Source organism: Ursus maritimus, unplaced genomic scaffold, assembly GCF_017311325.1.
Source record: "Ursus maritimus isolate PB19 unplaced genomic scaffold, ASM1731132v1 scaffold_7, whole genome shotgun sequence".
NCBI lineage: Eukaryota > Metazoa > Chordata > Mammalia > Carnivora > Ursidae > Ursus > Ursus maritimus.
The window spans coordinates 23,025,650-23,044,727 of NW_024426885.1; the positions used below are offsets into that span (position 1 = coordinate 23,025,650).

The 19,078-nt window shown below is 40.0% G+C and overlaps 1 non-coding gene across 1 annotated transcript; it reads left to right on the forward strand.

Annotated features, from left to right (window-relative positions):
* Positions 1 to 554: 554 nt before the first annotated feature.
* LOC121101376 lies at positions 555 to 658 on the forward strand. The gene has a single exon (XR_005833368.1). It is a non-coding gene; the product is annotated as a U6 spliceosomal RNA (small nuclear RNA).
* Positions 659 to 19,078: the final 18,420 nt, after the last annotated feature.

Sequence of the window (19,078 nt, forward strand, 5' to 3'; positions counted from 1 at the left end):
TTTATGAGGTGGCTTCTTCTCTTGGCTTGGCCCCCAGTGGGGGGCTTGACCCCTTGGAATCCAGGTACAGAGGTCAACCCCACAGACAGTGCTGGGATGTTCAGCTTATCACCCAATGTTCTCCGGAAGGATACCCACGTGCTCTTCTATAAAGAAGCCTACAGAATGTGCTTAGGGGAAGCATGGTCTTTAGAAAAATAATTCTCCACTCCAGCCTTGAGGTTAGAGACAGGGAGCTAAGATGACAGTTTAATGTTCTTTAAATTTGACTATCCGAGGATGAGGTCAATCTAAATCCCTCCTTGGGGGCAAGTGTACGTTTGGAGAAAGTGCAGGAAGTGCATCACTTATGTGTGACCCTAACTCAGCACTTCCAGGATGAGGTGATTTTACTAGCTGATAGCAGTTTACGCCAGCAGGGTGGAATATTTCTTGTTTAATAACACAGTCAGTGCATTAGTTTGTATCTCAGATTAACTCTAATCCCTGCTGTCTCCAGTACACAGACATAAACAAGTATATACATACATGGAGATGTTAAAAGAAACTTTGCTGTGCTCACTTGGGCAGCACGTGTACTAAAATTGGAACGATGCAGACATTAGCACGGCCCCTGCACAAGGATGACAGGCGAATTCATGAAGCCATCAGGCACAAGCCCAGTAACTATGAAACTCGCAGAAAATATAGGCAGTAAGCTCCTTGACATTGACCTTAGCGACGATTTTTTGGATTTCTCATCACAAGCAAAACCCACAAAAGCGCAACAAAACATGTGGGACTAAGCCAAACTGAAAAGCTTCTGCAAAGCAAAGGAAACCAACACAATGAAAAGGCAGCCTACCAAATGGTTGTATCTGATCAAGGGCTAATATTCAAAACGTATCAGGAACTCATGCAGCTCAATAGTCCTAAAAATGGGCTGGTTAAAAAATGCGCAGAGGATCTGAATAGACATTTTTCTAAAGACAACATGCAGACAGCAGGTACATGTGAAGGTGCTAAACATCACTGTCAGGGAGTGCAAATCAAAACCACTAGATACCACCTGCCGCTTGTTAAAAAGGCTGCCAACAAGAAGTGTTGGTGCGGATGCAGAGAAAAGAGAAGTGTAGTGCATTGTTGTTGGGATGTACAGTGACTGGTGCAGCCAGTATGGAAACCAGTATGGAGCTTCCTCAAAAAATTAAAAATAGAACTATCCTAGGATCTAGCCATTCTACTTTCTGGCTATTTATCTAAAAAAAAAAAAAAAAACACAAAAAAACAAAACAAAAACAAAAACATACTAATTGGAAAAGATAGGTACAGCCATGTTCACCGCAGCATTATTACAAGTTACAGAAACAACCTCAGTGTCCATTGGTGGATGAAGAGTGTTTACATGCACATACGTGTGCAGGCAAACACACACGCACACATACACGTACATATATGCTCACAAATGATGATAGAATATTATTCTCCCACAAAAAAGAAGGAAATTGTGCCATTTGCAACGACATGGATGGATCTTGGCATTGTGTTAAGTGCAGTAAGTAGACAGAAAAAAACAAATACCTTAGGAGCTCATACGTGAAATCTTTAAAAAAAAAAAAAAAAACCCTCAGATACAGAGACAATATTGGTAGTTGCCCGACGCAGGGAGCGGGGGTGTGAAAGAAATGGGTGAAAGCAGTCAAAAGGTACAAACTTCCACTTTTAGAATAAATCATAAGGATGTAATGTGTAGCATGGCGAGTATAGCTAATAGTACTATGTTGTATATTTAAAAGTTACTAAGAGAATAGATCTTAAAAGTTCTCATCACAGGGGCGCCTGGGTGGCACAGCGGTTAAGCGTCTGCCTTCGGCTCAGGGCGTGATTCTGGCATTACAGGCATTACAGGATCGAGTCCCGCATCAGGCTCCTCCGCTGGGAGCCTGCTTCTTCCTCTCCCACTCCCCCTGCTTGTGTTCCCTCTCTCGCTGGCTGTCTCTCTCTCTCTCTGTCAAATAAATAAATAAAATCTTTAAAAAAAAAAAAAGTTCTCATCACAAGAAAGAAAAAGTAACGATGGAGGGTAAGGGGTGTTAACCAGATTTGTTGTGGCAATCATTTCATAATACACACAAATATCGAATCATTTTGTTGTACGCCTAAAGCTAATATAAGGTTATGGCAACTACACCTCAATAAAAATTAAAAACTTTTGCTGGCTACATGCTTCTGATAAGAGTCCCAATCCCATACCACCGTTCCAGCTGCTGGCAATCATGTGGCCTCTCTTAAAACTAGTTCAACCTGAGAGGCAGAAGCGGTGGGGTAGGAGCTAAAGGAGCAGAGAGGTGATACGGGGGAAATGCCCTGTCATGGGTCACAGAGGAAAATGTTAAGAATCAGTGAGTCAGCAAGTTTCCTCCAGTTCTAGCAATTCTGTGTATTAACTATTTCCATAGTGATGAAACAGTTTGTGTTTTTAGATCATCCTAATAATCCATTGAAGTTGGCATTAAATCATATGTCTAAAGGATCAGTTAAAATCTAAGAAAAGTATTTTTAGGTCAAATTATACACACAGACATACACACACACACACATACATTCTCTCTCTATATATATATACATTCATGTATATATATGTGTATGTATGTGTGTATATATATATATATATATATGACAGAAATTCTTAAGAGATTAGCAGCCAAGTTCCATACTTCCTAATATAAAGCTAGATTAACTTGAACCTCAATTTTACTTGTGTTCACATATAGGATTATGGTTTGCTTTCCCAAATGGTAGCCTCCCAGAAAAAATTTCTATAAACCCCAAATTATGTGTCCATCTGCCTTTCCTCTTTCCTACTAAAAGGTTAACTCAGTTGAATCCTATTTTATGTAAATCTGGTTAAATGAAAACTTATATTTAAGATAAAACATACACCATGATGTGCATTTGAAATGGACCCTCTAGAAATCTTCAGAGAATGTGTTCCTTTAGTGAGCTTAAATGTTTGGATTAAAAGAAAACTAAAATGCATGCAGTTTCCCAAGTAAACACCTGCATTATAGGGGAACTATGCAGCGTGTTTGCAGTAGAGAAAGGGTGCCACGTGAAGATATTTGATCTTGTTTGGGAAGTTGCATTCCAAAGAAACTTCCCCTGAAATACGTTTGCATACAATAGGTAACTTTTTGAGTGTCTTAAAATTATGTTAGTGTTCTCCCTACATTTTTTAAAGATTTAAAGATTTTATGTATTTGAGAGAGAGAATACAAGCGAAGTGGGATGGAGCAGAGGGAGGAGCGGACTCTCGGCTGAGCAGGGAGCCCGACTCAGGGCTCCATCCCAGGACCCTGACCTCATAACCTGAGCCGAAATCAAGAGCCGGACGCTTAACCAACTAAGCCACCAGGTGCCCCAAGATATGTATTTTTGATGTGCACCTTACACCCAGTAAGACTTGATAAATCCTTGTTTTGAATCACCCTTAAGAGGAACACTAAAAAGCAAAATCTATAGGATGGAATGAAAGGAAGAAAATAATAGTGCAGATGGTCATATCTAAAGGATAGGGTAACTCTGTGATGCTCTGTCCCAGGTTTTGCCAACTCACGTTTATGAATCCTCTGAATTTCTTCAGTTCCTTGGGCCACATGGGAGAACATCCTGTACTTCCAAATGCACCCAGCCAGCTATCCAAGCACCTTCAAAGTTGAGAGTCCTCGCTTTGAACTGAGCTCACCAACGCCTGCAACTCCGGAGACTGAGGTGAGTGAGGGCTGCTCGGTGTTATAAATAGTAACTCCACAGCTCACAGCCAAATGCCATTGGGTCAATTACCCAGTACAATGGTTCTCAAACTATGGCAACTATCAGAATCACCTGAAGGGCTTATAAAAACACAAGGTGCTTGATTCCATCCCCAGAGTTTCCGAATAAGGAGGTCGAGACTAGGACCCGAGAATTTAATTTCTAAAAATTTCCCAGGTGCTGCTGAGGCTGCTAGTGTAAGGTATGGGGATGATATTTTTGAGGACCTCTGGTCTAGGGGGCCCAATTGCCTTTCAGATGAATAGGAGCTTTTCTAGAAACATCTGTCAACAAAAGTCCCTGGCCCTTCTGTCCTCAGTGAGGATTTGAGTAGGTGTAATAGGGGCATGGACTGTGAGCAGGAGGTGAGAAGGTCAAGTGCATTAGATTTCTATTCCATCCATCCTCAAGCTCTAGGGCTGAGAACTGTAGGGATTCCAGGTGCCCGGTGGGTTTTCAGGTAATTAAGCTTTTAAAGGATGAAGTCTGGCAGCTTGCAGTTTGAAGGCAAGCAGCCAAAAACTCATGAGAGGAAAAAAGATATGGCCTTAAGGTGCTTTCCCAGAAGTTTTGAATTCATCTGATATAACCAGGTCATGACTTGAGGGGGAAGAAATTCTGCTTGTTAGAATAATCACTTACATTTCCTAACATTTGGGGAAAAGACCTCAGGGAAAGGTAGTTCTCTTTAAACTCTGCAGATTTGTGGATTGCATCCCCTCACAGGTGTAGCCCTTGGAGACTATGTAATTAAGAAAATGGAATAGTGTAGGAACATCTGCATACAGAGTAAGATGATTGGAATGAATCATACGTCTGTCATAGAGGAACTGATGTTGGGCATCTATAATCATAGCTTGATTATCAAACTATCCTAAATAGAAATAGAAATGGGATACAGAGTAAAGAGAGGTGTCTGAGCTAGGGGTTAAAGGACAAATAGAAAGCAGGTGTTCCTAAACAGCTTTACTGTTGCATTTATCTGCACTACTCAAGTAATTTTGAAAGAGAGGCCTTCATTGAATAGTCTTTGAGGAAGTATGGTTTTATTTCTCATCCTTGTTCTCCTTTCCCCTTTCAATTTTACAGATACAACCTGAGTCCCTACTATGTGCAAAACACTAGATGTTTTGTTGGATACAAACATAAGTAGAACATGCAAGCCTCTATTCTCCAGTAAGAGGCTATAATGCCTATCAAATTACAAAATGTAGTAGAAAGCCATCAACACACAGAGAGGTACACAAGGCATTACTTGAGGAATGTGGAGGAGGAGTTATCATGCATTCCTCTTACAAAAACCCTCCATTAAGAGAATCACTCCAACTCAACAAGAGGCTCAATGAGACGAGAACCTAACTGCTGGTATCAATTAAATTATTGATGCATTTTCCACGTTGACTCCATAATTAGTAGGAGAGCCAGGCAGTGCAAGATTCAGAAATTAAAGATATACCCTCCTCCTTAAAATTAATCTCCTTGACCCTGAGCTTTGAGTCACCCTAATCCCTTAGCCGATGTCTTCAGACTACACCTGTTAGACTCTAATCTAGTCCCTTGACCTAGGTACCTGGTGTATGTGTGCTCTTCACATGTTTTGTCCTGCTATTCTTCCTTCTGGTGGATGCAGAATCTCTTTATTGCTTTTCTCCTCCTTTCCAGAATGTCTCTTCTATTTCTTTCTTTGAAAAGCAAGCTATAACACTTTCTTCCCCCAGAAACAAAACTTGAATGCAATTGCTTTTTCATGAGGACTAAAATGTACAATCCTACATACAAATGTTAGGGGATACTTGGAGTCCCCTTACGATTTGGGATAATCTGGAGTCCTGAAAAGACAGTGATAGAGGATGCATGTAAGCCCTCCAGCATACCTTGTAACTGTGTTCAAGGGAGCTAGGATTTGTTCTAAGTATTGATTTGTTTGTTTGTTTATTTAGAGAGAGGAAGAGAGAGAGCAGGGGAAGGGGCAGAGTGTGAGGGAGAGAAAAAACCCCAAGCAGATTCTGCACTGAGTGGGGAGCTCAATGTGGGGTTCCACACAGGGCTTGATCTTATGACCCCAAGATCATGATCCTGAGATCATGACCTGAGAGGAAATCAAGAGTTGGACGCTTAACCGAGACACCCAGGTGCCCTAAGGGAGCAGTGATTTGAAGAAGACTTCAAATGGTTGGTAGCATTTGAAATCATTTTAAAGCAAACTGGGGTGGGGATATTTGTATAATAAAATAGGCTTATGCATAAAGTATGGTGGTTTTTTTCTAGACTCTGAGAGTATTGTAATATTTACCTCATCTACCCTTCATGTGTGGGCTGCCCAAATGCCTGGCAACTCAATCTAAGCCCAAACTTCTGTCCCTGGTGCTTAAGGCATTGACATCAGCTGTTTGATCAGTTCATTCTGTTTCTAGTTCTCAATTAAAAAAATAATAAACAAATAAATCTCACTTTTGAACATTCTATATAGGGTTTTAATTTTCTTGCACCATTTTAGGAATTGTCTTAAATGTTAGTCAATGGCAAATCTTTTTTGGAATGGAGTTAGGATAATTACGAAGCTTTGTGCAGGGAAAAGTTTGTGTGGAACTGGTCTATTTCTCAATCACACTGTTATTTTTGAGGAAAGAGGGCAAGTGATTTTTTTCATTAGCTAGCTCAGTGACCAACACCGTCAGCTGGCTGGACAATTTCCAATAATTAAAACTGTTTCCCAAGTATACCCTGATAACCACAAAAATATCATCACTGATCTTCCTGTGTTCATTTGGTTAGGGAGCTGTTGGGGATAGTCCCCGACCTTAGAACTGAATACATGGAATGGTTTCTTTCTTTTTTTTTTTTTAATAAGATTTTATTTATTTGACAGAGACAGCCAGCGAGAGAGGGAACACGGCAGGGGGAGTGGGAGAGGTAGAAGCAAGCTCCTAGCACAGGAGCCTGATGTGGGGCTCGATCCCAGAACTCTGGGATCACGCCCTGAGCCGGAGGCAGCCGCTTAACAACTGCGCCACCCAGGTGCCCCCATGGAATGGTTTCTTATCATGTAATTTACTACAACATATTCTTGTGTGATAAAATATGCCATCCAATGGGGTAGTTTCTGTAAGTTATGTGCTGTGGGCATAGTCCTCAGAAATGGAGTTGAGTAGGACCAGATCCAGCAGTGTTACCTGTCAGTGAAGTCCTCCTTCCTGCTCAGCTGCATTGGATCACTTCATTTTAAGTACCATGGCTACTCCATCAGTAGGATTCAAGAGAGAGCCTGAAGTACTCAAAAGATTGACTCAGCATCCCAGACTTCTTGGTTCCATGTACACTGGTGAAGAACTAGGTCTCAGACCAAGAGCCTTGCTCAACCCCCATACTTAAAGCAGCACCATAATATATGCTTTGAAAGTGTCAATAATTTCATTATTTGCTTTGGCTCTATTCAAGCCAGTCACATAAAGAAACCCTAGCCTCCTAGGTCATGTCCTAGCACAAGCCACTCACTATCCTTTCACCTGGATAATAGGAATAGCCATGGAACTGTTCTCCCTATTTTCACTTTATTCTTAACTATCACTACGCACAGCATCCCGAGTGATCCTTTTAAAACGAAGTCACCTATGCCTTTGCTCAAAACTCTCCGTGGCTTTCTCTCCCTGAATATAAGATCCATAAGGCAGAGATCCGTGTTTTTCTTTGTAATGTCTCCTGTTGTCTCTACAAAGCCTAAAACAGCATCTAGTGAGCACCCAGAAAATATTTATCAGATAGATAGATAGATGGATAGATAAAGAACATTTCCTCTTCTCAATGCTGACTTCTGACGCAGTTCAAGTCCTTATTATCTCATGTGGCTTATTTTTTTCTGTATTTAGCTACAGTAGTATGTGCCTACAGTTCTTTAAAAACTGGAAAACATAAATAAAAATAAAGAGGAGAATAAAAGTTATATAGAGTCCCATCATCCAAAGTTAACATTTTGGTATATATTCTTCTAAGCATGTCCCATAGTAATAGTGTCTGCCATTATATCGTATCCCAGACCATATTCCTCTCTCAAGCACAGCCATAATGTTACCTCCAGTTGCGTTGGTTTCCTGTGGCTGTCATAACAAATTATCAGAAACTGGTGGTTTAAAACAAGGTATATTTACTTGCTGACACTTCTAGAGGTCAGAAGTCAACGTGTCGGGAGTCTTATGTGCCCTCTGGGACTCTAGGAGAGAACCCCTTCTTTACCTTTCCAGTTTCTTACGGTTGCTGGCTCTCTTGACTTAGAGCCACATCTCTCCACTATGCCTTCATATTGACATCTCTTGCATGTGTCCGTTCTCTCTTATAATGACTCTCGTCATTGGATTTATTCTCTACCTAGATAATACAGAATAAACTCATCTCAAGATCCTCAACTTAATTACATCTGCAAAGACTCTTTTTTCAAATAAGATCACATTCGCAGATCCTAGAGATTTGATGTGGCTCTATCTATATCTATATCTACATACATCTGTAGATATATATTTTCCCCCCTTTGGGAGGGGTGGTATGTCACTATTCAACCTACTACACCAGCGTTAAATTCCTAAAACAACGTAAACCTCTTTGTGACTGCTGTGGGTTAAAAATCCTTCAGTGGTTCCCCATTGCCTAAGTATTCCAGACTCCATTGCACGGCGTGAAAAACATTTATGGCCTGAGCCTTGCCTAATTCTCCAGGAAAACAGGCTTCATAATGGCAGACAGTCCTCCATGGCCACTCCACCCCAGTGATGTCTAAGGTGAAAAATAGAAGGGAGGGCTCCTTAGGAAAACTGGACTGCTTCCTAATCAGAGAGCTAGAGGCACAGGATATGGAGATTTGGTATTTTGTGTAAATGTGACAATTTGAATTCATCAGTGGGTCAGAGCACAGACCATAGAGATTAGTTTACACTTGTATTTTGCATCACCTGGAACAATACTTGACATTAATAAATTATTAATCTATTTCGTTGAAAGGAGTGAATGGATGCAAGCATTGAATTCACGGTTCAAGGACTCAAATTCTTTTTCCTACCCAGTGTTTGCCTTTCTGCTGCCCCTCCTAGCTCAAGTTGTTTTCTACACATTTGCTTTTGAATCTCTCTTTTAGAAGAGTCTTCTTATTTATGTCTCACTGAATTAATTTCTCCAAAAAGGAACCCATTATTCCTGCCTCTCTCTATTGTTCAGATGTTGTATCAGTGCAGGATGATAGCAGCAAGGTAGAAGCTATGCTAAGTGACAAAGTGTGAAGTGTGAAATTCACATGTATTACTTAGTCATTTTCTCTCTTCTGTCTCTTTTCCCTAATGCATTAAAGGTAATAGTCTGAATCAAGCCTCTGCAGTTGTTTACTCCTTTCTGACTGAATTAGCTGGGGCAGTTCAGTCTCTCTGATTTATTGTTGAGTCTCATCTACTTTCCATTGCTTTCAGGCATATTTTTTTTTTCTTTCATTCTCTTAAAAAAATTAAAATTGCCCACAGTCCTCCTCCATGGTTACTTGGTTTGATAAATTTATCAGAAAATGTAGAGAATGGCTTAGAGTAGATTGTGTTAGCCCTGGTGTATTTGTGATGCAAGATCATTAAGCTTACAGGAAATTTTTCTGAGATGGTGAGCCACGAAACCCCAGAAGGAAGCAGAGCAGTAGCTGAGTACAAGGGCAAGTGGTGGCGGTGGTCTGTTGCAGTGCAGACAAAAATGGGGGTGCAGGACATTGTCTTTTGTGGATTTAAAAACAATAATACTACCAAATAATGTCAGTCTACTTCTTTTTAACTTAAGAGTTTCCTTTTTTAGAGAAGTTTTAGTTTCACAGCTCAATTGAGGGGAAGGTTTAGAGATTTTCCATATACCTCCTGCCCCCCAAACTCACAGCTTCCCCCATTTATCAGCACGCCCCACCAGAGTGGTACATTTGTTACAACTGATAAGCCTACATTGACACATCATAGTCATCCAAAGTCCGTCGTTCATATTATGGCTCACTCTTGTCTTCTGTGGGTTTGGGTATTCTATGTCTAATGATCTTTCCATCATTATGGTATCACACAGAATTTTTCACTGCCCTAAAAATCCTCTGTGCCCTGCCTATTCAACCCTCCACCACCCTCACACCCATCCCTGGAGACCACTAAATCTTCTTACTGTCTCCATAGTTTTATGCTTTCCAGCATGCCATATAATTTGAATCATACAGTATGTAGTCATTTCAGATTGGCTTCTTTCACTTAATAATAAAAATTTAAGGTTCTGTTCTGCCTCTTCATGACTCAATAGCTCATTTATTTTTTGCACTGAATAATATTCCATTGTCTAGTTCTACTAGAGTCTGCTATTATTCATTCACCACCGAATGTCTTGGTTGTTTCCAAAGTTGGGCAATTATGAATAAACATCTCTATGCAAGTTTATGTATGGACATGAGTTTTTAATGCCTTTGGGTAAATATTAAGAAGCATAATTGCTGGATCGTATGGTTAGTGCATGTTTAGTTTTGTAAGAAAGTGCCAAACTGTTTTCCAAAGCATACTATCTTGCATTCCCACAGTAATGAAAGAGAATTCCTGTTGCGCACATTCTCGCCGGATCTGGTGCTGTCACTGTTCTGAATTTTGGCCATTCTAACAGGTGTGTAGTAGTATCTCTGTCTACTTTTTATTATCACAATGAACCAATAATTGTAAACAATTTCAGTGATAAAAACACTCCTTCATAGAAAGAAATATATTTTGTGGGTCTAAGTTTTAAGCAATTATTCCAGTTATTGCTGCATTTTAAAATATAAGATCCAAATTAGTTTATATTTATTATTCTTTAATAAACATTGTGTTCTACATGGAAGGTAATCATACTAACCTACACACATTAGTTCTGTGTTTTTAGTGCTCAGAATAGTTTAAAATTGCTTCAGGCAGAGTGCATCTCTAAAGTCTATAGCACTATATAGTCCTGCATTTAAAAAGTACATTCAAAATAATGACAGCGTAGTGACTGCAAAGACCAAGATACAGAACTTGAGTTGGTTTAATTCTGTCATTGTATCTGACCACTTGGAACTTTTTATTTGTGTTCAAAATTTTTCTACTGAAGAAAAATATCAATATGGAAGACAAAGACATGGAAATTATGATAATTTCTGGAATTTATTATGAAAAGGAATTTTTTTTTACTCTGGCAAACTTACCCTGGAGTTTAAGATTTTTCTTAAATTATTTGTCTATTGCTTCATGTGAAAGAAACTTTTGCAACTAAGATTAATAAAATGTTTTCTTCAGCTATCAGTAAAGACAGATTAAGACCGACAAATCTGGGTACATTATCTACTGAATAAGAATGTGTGAAAAGGATCAATTTGGATGAGATCATTTACTTTGCAGAAGGTAAGGTGTAAAACCAGAAACTGTCATATTATTATTCATTACTGCATCCAATATGTAGGCATACATTTTCCCCCCTTGTCTAAAAACATAACTAATGTCTTAAAATGGTTATTACTTTTTTCTTCTTTAACATTATCTTATTTTTAATTATTTGTTAACTAGCATGATTACATGTATGATATTTCAATAAAGGCAAATTTCAGTTTGCATTTTCTTCCCCTCTTCCAGTTAGTACTATCTCTGGCTAATCTTTTCATTTCACGATTATTAATGAAAATAAGTCTGTTGTTGTATGGAAGAGGTAAATGTTAAAAAAAAAAAAAGAACTGTTCTGACTTTCAAGTATGCTGGGAACTTCAGCAGTGAGGTTAACTTGGTTGCTAAAATGTTGAGCTAGGAAGGTGGAGATTTCAAAGAATACCAATGCACAGAGAAGGAGTTATAAGAACAAATCAACCTGGATTCAGAAAGAAAGAACCAAAAGTGAGCTATGGCAGGATCTTTCATTTCTTACTGAGGTCCCACCTCTACATGAATGATTATCTCCAGGACCCTGTCTTTCTGATGGTGTCATGCTATTTCCTTCTACAGTATAAAACTTTTGGGAATCTTGTCCCAGTAACCAACTGGCTTTAGGTTGCCCACCTACAAATGTGCAGGTCTCTAATTTTGAGACAATTGAAATCATTTGGTAAATAAAGAATATTAATAAATGAACAGAAAGATTTAAGTTAATGATGGGTCTTGCTTTTAATCACGACTAAGGGAAAATTGGGTGCCTGGGTGGCTCAGTCGGTTAAATGTCTGCCTTCAGCTCAGGTCATGAACCCAGGCTCCTGGGATCGAGCCCCACATTGGGCTCCTTGCTCAGCTGGGAGCCTGCCACTCCCCCTGCTTTTGCTCTCTCTCTCTGTCAAATAAATAAATAAAATCTTTATATTAAAAAAAGGAAAATTAATGGAAGATTTAAAAAAAACCTCATTGTTGATGTGTCTATAAGTGAGTTGTTGATAATAGTTTCTAATTGAGAATTGCTGTCTATATTCCAGCAAGGTGGGACAGATTCATTTAACACCTCCTTTGAAGGCCTGGAGATGCTTCATAAAGGGTCAAATGTGGTGGGTAAGATGCTGAAGACACCCATCTCTTATCTCAGAAGCTACCTGAGTTACTTAAAAAATAATCCTAATACTTGGCTAGGTTTTAGAAGACCTAACGAATATAAACAAACAGGCTTGTCAGCATCTGGGAGGAATCGGCTGAAAGAATTTGCTAAATCCACAAAACAAGTAAATCTTTGCTTAAGACTTGCACATGCCATTAATTAAACATTTTTATCATGTGGCTTGTTTTGTCGTTGTTATTGTTGTTATTTTTTTAAAAAAGGGAAAAGAAACATCTTCTATTATGTGAACAGGTCTATAAATAATGAATGGATTATCCAATTTTAGCTGAATGTTAACAAATTTTAGCCAGGTCCTTCAGAAACACAGTGCCTTTTACTACCTAACATTAAAAGAAAAGGGTTTTAGCACTTTGCTAAAGGAGGCAACAAACAAGAGAGGGAACATAGGAGCTAGAGAGCATTGGTTAAAAGGCAAACCACTGAAACATTTTTCCATATCTGAAATATGTACCAGTTTCTTTCTTCCAAGGTCTAAGTACAGAGCTTAACTGTGAACTGTCATCAAGGAAAGTCCAGAGACTGTTTTAAGCACTATAAGACATACGAGGTAAGTTCCTTGAGGACAAAGATTAGGCTAGGTAGTTCTCAATTATATGCTCTATTACTTACCGTCATCACCACCTTTGCTTGCCCAAGTCAACTGTCTTGTTCTTGATAGAAGCTTAATGATAATTCTAATAACCAATAAATACATGTATTCACCATGAACCGTGCATTGCGCTAAACACTTTAAATACTTTGTCTTATTTAGTTCTTACAACAAACCTATGAGTTAGGCAGGATTGTTATGCTCCTTTAACAATTCATGAGAAACGGTTGCTTCATAAGCTTGCACCAATTAAAAAAACCTTTAGATCTAAGAATCTGACTCAGGATTCACAAATAAGCTGATCTAACTTATCAATACTTGGCTTCCATTTATTATATAATAGTCAATAAATTTTTTTCCCACTGCTCCTCAATGTCCACCCCAGTTGCCCAGAACTTCCCACACTGATCTCTTGATTGAGTCAGTTCTTCCATTTTCCCTCAATTTTCTCACTACTCCTAGAATTCAGAACAAGCATCCTTATTTATAAACTATGGCTTAGAAATGTCCTATTAAATGGTAGTTCTAGACCGTTAAAAAAGTCTATACTCTTATGTTAATACCTGCCAGCTAACATGGCAAGATGGTAGCAAGAACTTTCTTGAAGGAAAGTTCTGGAGTTGGTCCTCATTAATGTCACTTTTATTTATTTAGGGATTCTTACAGGTAACAACTTGAATTATTTAAAACAATGTAACGAGGATTACTTAATGCAACGTGAAATGTCACATCTCTAAGTCTACACGGTTTGAACTCATGTACGTAATGGTTAGTATTATTACTAAAACACTAACCTTTTATTGGAACCTAACATTTTCTTGAATGCTTACTATACACTAGTGAGCACTTTACATGAATTAAATGATCTAATCCTTTTAATAACCTAAAATCCTAGTACCTTCTTAAATATAAAGCTAAGGAAGTAAGACACAAAGACAAGGCCAGCCTGTAGTGAATACCCTCAGGAATACGATAATTTCCGAGCTGTGGGAGCACTGGTGACTGGCTGCTCACAGCTGAGTTTCTCTCTGAGCAATGTCCTCAGCAGAGAAACCGTAAAGCCCAAAGTCCTGTCCCTTCCTGAGACGTAGCCTACAGCCCGTGCTTTTGCTTAGCGCCCAGGGTATACTGCAGAAAGACAAGGGGAGATTGAGAATGATTAATCACCAGCTGAAAGGGAAGTTAGAGGGTCTCATTGGCAGCATACGAAGAGATTTACCTCTTGAGCCTGAAGCGGGAAAACTGAGGCTCCCTTTCAGGACTTAATTTTAAGAGTAGTAGAGCTCCAGAGAAGGTCGATTTATCAGCCTGAGCTAATCTGCTGTGCAGCTGTAGTGGACCTAGTTTGAAAGAAATGGGATCCTGAGACTTGGCACAGGGATATCTGGGTCTATGCACTCGAAGACCTTGAAACCACTAACACAAACGTCTAAACATTCTTCACTTGCAGAAGTGGCCCGTTCCTCCCAGTTCAAGACCAGAGCTCTCCCCTTGTCTGAAGAAAATTCAGAGGCCCTGCCTTGCAGGATTTACCTCCACCTCCCTTCCCCTCCCATCAGATCAAAAGCTAGAGTCAAATCACCATATAACCTGGCCAGAGAACTGCTGGATCTTCTAAGGGAGAAGGGGGTTATATCCTGAAGGAGCAACAGGATACAACCAACATGTAGCAGCTGGAGCCAGAAGAAAACGTATGGGACGGGATTCTGAGGATGCTAGATTAACAAGGAGAGAACACAGAGCTGGATAATGGAGTTTATTGATATGTGAGCACTTTCCCGTGACACAGGATTGAATACCTGGTAAGGATTTCGAGAGATGTTGCCAACGTGGTAGGATAACTCTTAAAGAATCTTTTAAAAGTGATATAGGAATTCCATAACTGGTTAGAGCTAGAATAAAAGATGGTACTCAAAGAATCAAAGACTTGGGGAATGAGCATATTCTAATGGATATATATTTAAAGTTGGAAGATACTACAACTGAGTGATTCAGCAGGAGAGTCCACAAGGTATTCATTGTACTACAGTGATAGGGAATGTGCTAGAGAAAAGAATCATTAAATATCATTGAGAAGCTCAGTGGTGGCTGTCCTCCACAGGCCAGGGCTTACAACAGAAGATGCTGTTACACAGCTGGATTCGGTAATAACAATAGTAGAGGCTAGTTGGTAGAATTTTCATTAAAAGCGAGGCCAGCACAAATACCATAATGAGCATATTAGTCTGCTCAGGATGCATAATAGAATACCATGAACTGGGTAACAGAAATTCGTTTTCTCATAGTTGTTAGAGACAGGAGTCCAAAATCAAGGTAAGAGCAGAGCTGGTTTCTGGTGAAGTCTCTCATCCTGGCTTGCGGGAAGACTCCTTCTGTGTTCTCACATTACCTTTTCCTCTGTGCATACACAATCCTACTATCTCTTTATCTTCTCCTAAGGATACCAGTCCTATCACATTAGGGCCTGACCCGTGTGACCTCATTTAACATTAAGTATCTTAAAAGCCATTATCTTCAAATACGTTCACATTGGAGGCTAGGGCTTCAACACATGAATTTAGAGGGAACACACTTTTGTCAATAACAATAAACATCTAGGTTAGCAACTATGAAAGTGGCTAATAGGGCATGGCATCCTGGTAGGCCTGTTCAGATTCTGGAGGTAGCATATTTCATAGTTAGAATACTGTTATGACCTTTCCAGGTGATACAAAAGATTACCAGCTGAGACTCAAAGTAAGAAGGGGGTCTCCAATAGGTTTAAGCTATTGTATAAGTAGTTCTGCTATTTGGGCTATAAATGCTGAAGATCCTATGGTATTAGAAATATCTATGATGGGAAAAGATGTCATATGGAGTTTTTGGGAGGCTATAATAGAATCGGAATATAGGGTGGGGCAGCACCAGTGGTATTCTGAAATCCTGACAAATAGGCTTCAAGTAACTTTGTGTCCATAATTATCTATCATGAGCTGGGTTCTATCAGACCTGCCAAGTCAAAGATACAAGTGATACCTCTGGGAGAGGATATAAGTAAGCTGCACAAGCAGGTGGTCCAGACCTCATATCAACCTTCAATATTACATGGGTTCCTCTCCTTTAGCTCACTTCTGTAGCTACATGGGGGAATCACTTATGACCAGCTGACAGAAGAGGAACAAAGCCAAGTTTCAGCCACACTCAACGGTGATGTTAAAAGGGAAAAAGGTGGTAAAATACCCCCAGTGCTCAAAGCTTTAGCCAGTGTACTTTTTTCCTCTTTACCTGGAAAAGAAGTGTCCTGGGGGAAGAATATACACAGTGACAATGGACAATGACAAATAATTTGTTTTGTTGCTCAGGACTTAGAATAAAAATGATTGAAAGATTGGGAACAAAGAACTCAAATAAGAGGAATGTGGAGGGACCTATTAAGAGTAGGCATGAAGTGCAAGGATCCTGATGATCCTGGTGTCACGTGTTAATGTCTACACCAATCAGAGGACATCTGTAATAAAAGAGACACCAAACAACCGAGTAGACAGAATAACTTGGCCAGTCTCTATATTTGGTCACCCTGTGCTAGCACAATGGATTTACAAAGTAGACATGGTGGTAGAAATGGTGACTATCCATGAACTCAACAGCATGACTTTAACTCATCAAGTCTGTCTTAGCTACTGCTAATGCCAAATATCCAAACCTCCATTAACAAAGACCAATACTGAGCCTCCAATACGACATCCCCTCTCAAGACCAACCAACCAAAAAGCAAAATGAAACCAAACCAACCAGCCACTTGATGACTCGATGACAAGCTGATTACAACTGGACTTTCACCCTAGAAAGTACAAAGATTCATCTTGTTTAGAATAAACACACAAGCTGGATATGGATTTGTCTTTCCTACTCTCAGGGCCTCAACCAGCACTATGATCTTAGGGATTACAGAGTGTTTCATCCTCCGGCATAGGACTGTGCATAATATCATTTCAGTTCAACAATCCTACTTTACAGCAAAATAGATGTGACCATTGACACGTGACTATGGGATCCATTGGCCTTATCACATACTATACCACCCAGAAGCTTCTGTGATGCTCTTTTTTTTAAGATCTTATTTATTTATTTGAGAGAGAGCAGACAAGCAGAGGGGGAAAAGAGGGAGAAGGAGAAGCAGACTCCCTGCTGAGCAGGGAGCCTGATGCAGGGCTTGATCCCAGAACACAGAGATTATGACCTGAGCTGGAGGCAGATGCTTAACCAACTGAGCCACCCAGGTGCCCCTCTGTCATGCTTTTTAAAGGCATTATTGAAGTGTATGCTAAAGATTAAGCACCATTATCAAAGATGCAGAATACGCACAAAATTATAGTTTTTTGTCCTCAGTAGGTAAATGCACTAGAAATCAAGGAGTGAAATTAAAGCAGTACTGTTTACCATCAGTCTAGGTGACACTTTTGGAGAATTTGTGCTTCTCAACCTCGCAACTCCGAACCTTGCAGTTTTAGAGACCGTAGTTCCCAGAGGGAAATACTTTCACCATAGGCAGAAGAAATGTCTCAATAAATTTTAAGTCATAGTTGTTGCATGTTACTTTGGTCTCCTTATACCAAGAGATCAATAAGAAAAGGGTGGAGGAAGGAGTAATTGATTCCGATCACTTAGCTGCTTTAGGGTAGCTTTTATACACTATAAAGAAGGAAGAATATGTTAGACACCCAGATCACCTACTATAATGCCTCTTGCTAAATTTGATAGTAAATACACAAGAGCAGTGGCCATGGCCTAAGGAAAGCATGGTCACCAAGGGCTCAGATCCCTCAAATTTGATGAGGGTATTTGTCACCCCATCAAATTAGCTTTGATACCATCAGAAGCGTTAGCTGAGGGTGCAGAGAATTGAGAATGGATAGTAGGGAAGAGGCACAGTGAGTTTAATTGTGTCTTCAAGTTCAGCTGCAGTACCAGGGCCTATAGTTATTCCACTCAACTTTCTCTTCTCAATATCCTTAGTAAAAGAGAACAACAGAATCCTAATGGTGCCATTCCCACGAATTATATGAAACAATGGATCTGAGTGTACACGTGGTGGACCATACAGAACAGTGTGCATCGCCAAGTTCTACCTTCACAACTAATGTACGCATTCCACCAGCTGTTGGGAAGAGTTGACAGCTGACAGCTATCAGCAGAGACCTTCTTGGGGCTTTTCCTCAGCTGGAAAGACATCACCTAGCTCCAAAATAGGATCATCTCCAGGAACTGCTTGGGTCCAATGACTGATCAGTATAGAGATAGAAAGGTTTGGCACCCCTGCTTCACGGAGTAATCCCAATAAGTCATTCTAACTCCCAAGCAGCCTGTGGGACTCCGTTTTACCTGCATCATATCGATTCAACGCCTCCTCCTGCCTCACCCTACTCCTTTACTCCCCTACGTGTTTTGATTCAATGGTGCAATCACATCCCTGTACCAGAATCTGGTTCCCAGGCAATTCCTCTAAAACAGAGGCAGAGGCACAACTGTAGCCCAGGCGATCTAAATCCAGAGCCTGTGCTGACTGCCATCTAAGGAGCAGGCTAAATGTCTTCTTTCTCCCCACTGCCCATTCAGTTTTGACCCCAAGCCCCTTCTGTGACATTCTTTTTATGTTTAGTGGTGCAATAGATATAGTTTATTTTTCTCTGGTAGGGCCCACAGGTTGTACTGATTTCCAAAGCCTGCACTGAAAAAACATTTAACTAGGGACAAATAGGGATGTTATAACTTCCAGCTGAACCCTCTTGTGTGTAATGACAGTAAAAGGCACCCTTCCATCTGGCTGGCTGGTCTACTGCCAGCATCTTTGACCTCTCTGGAGATGGAGCAAATAATTGTAGACAGCTTTATGTCGCCGTGTTATCACCATTAGACAATATCTTGTGTCATACTTCACATGCCAGTGATCAGTGATGGGGTCTTCGCATGTGAAGGGTGCCTGCTCAGTCCTGACACTGGGCTTATCATGCACGCACATTGGAGAGTTGAAGGAGTTCTTCTTCATACATAGCCGAATTAGGGGTTTTTCCCTAGTAGAAGAGAACAACAGAATCCTAACGGTGCCATTCCCACAAATTATATGAGACAATTGGA